The sequence below is a fragment of the Geotrypetes seraphini genome, chromosome 11, assembly GCF_902459505.1.
Source record: "Geotrypetes seraphini chromosome 11, aGeoSer1.1, whole genome shotgun sequence".
NCBI classification, from domain to species: domain Eukaryota; kingdom Metazoa; phylum Chordata; class Amphibia; order Gymnophiona; family Dermophiidae; genus Geotrypetes; species Geotrypetes seraphini.
Genome location: NC_047094.1, coordinates 126,954,785 through 126,961,003, shown reverse-complemented (window position 1 = coordinate 126,961,003; position 6,219 = coordinate 126,954,785).

Sequence of the window (6,219 nt, the reverse complement as noted above, 5' to 3'; positions counted from 1 at the left end):
TGTTGAAAGTAGAGATTTCAGTGCTCACAGCATGCAGGCTGCAGACCAGTCAGCATGGATTCTGGGTGTGGGTTTGTTGCCAGCCCAGAATCTGTGAGTACCAGTAAACATGTAGCAGGAGAAATCCCAGAAAATAGATATGCCTGGATTCTAGGGACAGATTAATTAGCTGATCCAGGCTTGCAGGGGAGGGGGAATCACAAATTGAAAAGTAAGCTGGGGGAAGGGAGGAGCCAAGCCTAATCAGAAAGGAGATAGTGAATGAATAGGGATGGAGGAGTGCTAAGCAGGGTAGGATGATATGGAACCTTCTGAGGAGTGGACCAACAGGAGAGGAACTTGGAGGGGAGCAAAACAGGTCAGGTTAAGAAGAGAAGAATATAGCAGGAGAAGATGTTAGAGTGGAGCAAGCCAAAGGTATATTAGATCTCATGCTCCAAACATGAAATTCAAACTGATTATGTAGGAAAGTGAAAATTAAACAAGAAGAAATAGCAGAGGAAGCTTGTGGAGTGGGGACATAGTGAGGAAGGTAAACACAAGTGGGAATGAGCTGAGATTCATGGAGAAGAGACTGGTAAAACTGCTCCAATGACTGCAGCTTCTCCCCTTGCCCTGCTCTGAACATGTAAGTACTGGCACATCATGCTATTTATGATTGCAACCCCACCTTTATTTTCTGGTTTTTTGTTTGTTTTTTTAATGGGAAGTTGGGAAATTAGAGGGAATGTTCAACACCTCAAATAAAACTTAGTTAAGTGCAAGTTAAACCTTAGTGACTGGAGAGGAGGAAGAGAACAAGCCACTGCACCACTATTCCCCTTTCCTACTGATGGGCTGGATTAGTAGTATAAAGTAAGAATGCCCTCAGTGGCAGCAGGAAAGATTAGGGGAGAGGAAGGTATTATCCAACTCAGCATGTTATAGGGAATAAGAACAAAGAAACATGATGGCAGGTAAAGGCCAAATGGCCCATCCAGTCTGCCCATCCGCAGTAACCATTATCTCTTCCTCTCTCTAAGAGATCCCAAATGCCTATCCCACGATATATTGAATTCATTCATAGTCTCCGTCTCCACCACCTCTTCCGGGAGACTGTTCCACGCTTCTACCACCCTTTCTGTAAAAAACGTATTTCCTTAGATTACTCCTGAGCCTATCACCTCTTAACTTTATCCTATGCCCTCTCATTCCAGAGCTTCCTTTCAAATGAAAGAGACTCGACTCATGCACATTTACGCCACGTAGGTATTTCAATGTCTGAATTATATATCCCTTTTCCCACTTTTCTTCCAAAGTATACATATTGAGATCTTTAAGTCTGTTCCATAAGCCTTATGATGAAAACCATGCACCATTTTAGTAGCCTTCCACTGCACTGGATTCCATCCTTTTTATATCTTTTTGAAGGTGCAGCCTCCAGAATTGTATACAATATTCTAAATGAGGTCTCACCAGAGTATTGTACAGGGGCACCAATACCTCTTTTCGTACTAGCCATACCTCTTTCTATGCACCCTAGCATCCTTCAGGCTTTCGCCGTCACCTTTTCAACCTGTTTGGCCATCTTAAGATCATCACATACAATCACACCCAAGTCCAGCTCTTCTGTTTTGCACATAAGTTCTTGACCCCCCTAAACTGTTCTGTTCCTTCGGGTTTTTGCAGCCCAAATGCATGATCTTGCATTTCGTAGCATTAAATTTTAGCTGCCAAATTTCAGACCATTCTTCAAACTTCACTAGGTCTTCATGTTATTCACACCATCTGGGAAGTCTACTCTATTGCAGATTTTGGTATTATCCACAAAAAGGCAAATCTTACCTGACAGCCCTTCAGCAATATCTCTTATAAAAAATGTTAAAAAGAACAGACCCTTGAGGCACACCACTGGTAACATTCTTTTCCTCAGAGTGATCTCCATTGACCACTGCCCTCTGTCATCTTCCATTTAACCTGTTTCTGACCTAGCCCGTCACTTTGGGGCCCATCCCGAGGGCACTCTGTTTATTTGACGTCTGTGTGGATGTGGAACACTGTCAAAGGCTTTGCTAAAATCTAAATGCACCATCTAGCACACTCCGTCTATCCAATTCTCTGATCACTCAGTCAAAGAAATTGATCAGATTTGTCTGACAAGACCTACATCTAGTGAATCCATGTTGCCTTCGGTCCTGTAATCCCCAAATTCCAGAAACTTCACCATTCTCTGTTTTAAAAGTGTTTCCATTATTTGCTTACCACAGAAGTCAGGCTTACTGGCCTGTAATTCCCTACTTCTTACTTACATCCATTTTTATGGCGAGGGACCACATCCACCCTTCTCCACTCTTCTTGTACCACTCCCAACTTTAGAGAAGCATCGAAAAGGTCACTTAGCAAAGCCACCAAAACTTCTCTAAGTTCCATCAGCATTCTGGCCCCATTGCTTTGTCTACCTTTAATTTATCTAGCTCCTCACGAACACAATCCTCTGAAAATCGATCAGGGTCTACCACCCCTCCATCCCTATTCAAGTTTGTCTTCTGCAGTCTCGCTCCCAGCGCTTCAGCCATGAACACAGAACAGAAATATTTGTTAAGAAATTCAGCCTTTTCTTTATCAGCTTCTACATATTTCTCCCCTTCACTTTTGAATTCTCTTTTGCACTTCTTCCTATCACCAATATCTAAAAAATTTTGTCTCCCCATTTTTACGTATCAGCTATTCTTTTCTTCCATTTGTATCTTTGCATTACATTACATTGTGCTTGTTGACCATGTAACCACAAGTTCAACATGGTTTACAAAGAGACTATTAACAACAGCATAGTACAAAATGAGTTAATTAATCAGATATTTGGGAAAAGATAGGTCTTCAGCTGTATTCTAAAATGTTTATAAGATTGGGCTGTGAGCAATAACACTCGGAATTCTTTATTATGAGAGGCTGCTTGGTAGCTAGTGTATGATCAAGACATTTTTTACTTCTACAGCCTTGAACTGAATGAAAGTTAAACAGATGAGTTTTTCTACTGTGTTTATATGAAGCTAAGGAGAATCTATTGATCAAATAAGAAGGAGCTGATCCATACAGTACTTTATAGCAAAAACAACCCAGTTTAAACAGCACCTGGGCTTCCATAGGAAGCCAATGTAATTCACAGTAATAAAATCTGACATGGTCATATTTCTTCAGGCTGTAGATCAACTTTCCTGACTACTCAACCAGCCTCTTAACTTTTCCAGATATTTTTGCCTGTCTTCCTCTTTCTGCAATCTTTTGTAGCTTATGAAAGCTAACTTCTTATCCCTTACCTTCTCAGCTACTACTTTTGAGATCCAAAGCGGCCTTCTTTTCCTCACAAAAAATTACTTGCCTCACAAAAAATTATATCGCCCTTACAAATAACTCCTTTCAGTTTTGCCCACTGCATTTCTACTCCTTCCAGATGTTCCTATCCAGACAATTCCTTGATGTAATCCCTCATCCAAACAAAATTTGTTTGTTTGTTTTTTTTAAGTCTAGAACCTTTACTTTTGAATGAGTCCTCTCTATACCCGTCTCAATATGAAATTGTGCAATGCAGTGATCACTGGATGCCAGATCACCCACTGTAAAATCAGAAACACTTTCTCCATTTGTAAGCACTAAGTCCAGTATGACCCTATCCAGCATGGGTTCCATTAACAACTGCTGGAACAGTTCTCCTTGTAGAGCAGGGGTGTCAAAGTCGGTCCTCGAGGGCTGCAATCCACTCAAGGGCCGCAATCCAGGTGGGTTTTCAGGATTTCCCCAGTGAATATGCATGAGATCTATTTGCATGCACTGCTTTCATTGTATGCTAATAGATCTCATGCATATTCATTGGGGAAATCCTGAAAACCAAATGGATTGCGGCCCTCGAGGACCGACTTTGACACCTGGGTTCTAGAGGAACAATTCCACATAGAGAACGCCATTCTGCAGCTGCTACTGTGATAACAAAATTGCAGATAAGGGGCTTTGCTCATCTTTCAGAATAACATCAGTGTCTTAATATCTCATCTATGATTTTTGAGATAAGCAAAAACAAAAACCCCAAAACCCAAGAATATAGATTTTTTTTAAAAAGTAGATAGAGCATTTCCTCTTACTTTTAACCATACAAGAAAGAAAGAAAGAAAAAAAAAAAGATTAAGAGGTTCTGGAATCATTTCAGTAACAGTGAAACACTCTTCTATCGGATAATTCTGAAGTTAATGCAAAACCAGAAAGATGCTGAAAATTCATTATTTCAAGATTTGCTATACCAAAACAACACTAACTCACCTTTAGCTTCTGATATATGAAATCAACATAAAAACTTCAGTAACAATCCTACCTATGAAAAAGTAGTACTATAAATATTCTGCCAGGTCCTGAACCAACCAACTATGCATCTCCTTATGGGAACTCAAGAGAAGAGCAAAGCAGACTGCTACAGAACCCTATACCAAAACTGCATATTTGCAGAATACTTGACTTCATATAGAACAGTGATTCCCAACCCTGTCCTGGAGGAACACCAGGCCAATCGGGTTTTCAGGCTAGCCCTAATGAATATGCATGAGAGAGATTTGCATATGATGGAAGTGATAGGCTTGCAAATTTGCTTCATGCATATTCATTAGGGCTAGCCTGAAAACCCAATTGGCCTGGTGTTCCTCCAGGACAGGGTTGGGAACTACTGATATAGAACACAGCACTTCATCACAGGCACAGTAGTGACCACAAATTAGAAGAAAAAAAAAAAATAACCCAGCAACTATACAGACAAGAAGTTATGCTCCCCCCCCCATCAACTATGACCTAACCAAGAAAGGAGGAAATGAAAATGCTTTAACACACAAGGAAATGATTTCCTTGTGGGTTAAAGCAATATACTGTACAGAGAAATACCAAATTTCCAAAGCAGACATATCCTAGTCAGTAAGACCCTCTTATCAAGCTGTGGTAGTGAGTATCGTGCAGCAAATGCACTGAAGCCCATTCAATCCCTATGTGCTTCGGTGCATTAGTGTATTGGCCAGCACTACTCAGCTTGATAAGAGGCCCTAAATTCACAATGTTCTTCATATTTTTTTTTTTAATTAAATTGGGGCATTTTGTTAATTGCCTCGATTCTAATCTCTTCATTAGCCTTATATCAACTGAATTGAGCTTATAAAAATTGGGAGGTCTTGTGTACCCATCCCTTTCAAACAACTAGACCAGTGATTCCCAACCCTGTCCTGGAGGACCACCAGGCCAATCGGGTTTTCAGGCTAGCCCTAATGAATATGCATGAGAGAGATTTGCATATGATGGAAGTGATAGGCATGCAAATTTGCTTCATGCATATTCATTAGGGCTAGCCTGAAAACCCAATTGGCCTGGTGTTCCTCCAGGACAGGGTTGGGAACCACTGCACTAGACCTACAGTAGCTCAGGCAGACAAAAAGTTAGCACAATTCAAAAAGAAATGTTTAGGAAGAAGTTTACACTTAAGTTATATGGAATAGACCATGTTTTTACTTGTACTTGGGGAGACAACTTATTCAAGTCCTTTCAGTTTGACTCTCCCTCCTGCCTTTTTATGCTCCATTGTCCTTCCCTTTCCTCCAGTACCATTATGGGCACTCTTTTGTGTACCCTGCCTTGTAACCTCTTCTACATGTTTTTGTATTTATGTCACAACTTTCCCCTTTCTTTCTGGAAGGCAGCCCAAATTTGAACAGACAACTAGGGAGATGGAGAGGGTGAATACTGTATCATCCTCCTTTTGCTTCCCCCAGATAGCATACCCCAACATTCACACAACCCATCCAAACATTAAAAAAAAAAAAAAAAAAAAACTTTCCTCATCTCCTAATATTCATCCCCCTCCATGCTATTCAGGCATTGGTGGGTGAGATTAGGGAGCAAAGTACAGTAACTCCCTTTGTCTGCTTCAGGCCCTTCTCACAATTCCTCCTTACAGGAGAGTTGGTCAGAAGCTGCGTTAGAAAGCAAGAGTTGAACACTTTTCAGCTGCTCTGAGAGATTCCCAACAGCTCGGCTATATTGCCAGTATGGCATTCCGACATCTTACTTGGAGCAGTGGGCACAAAGCAAGGCGACAAGAAGTGGGATTTGGACACTGAAAACCTGTCCACACAAGGGTTAACCTTGCAGCAACCTAGTTTGTTTTGCATCTTAGAACCATTCCAGTCTGACAGCATCAGCAACCAATCAATCGCC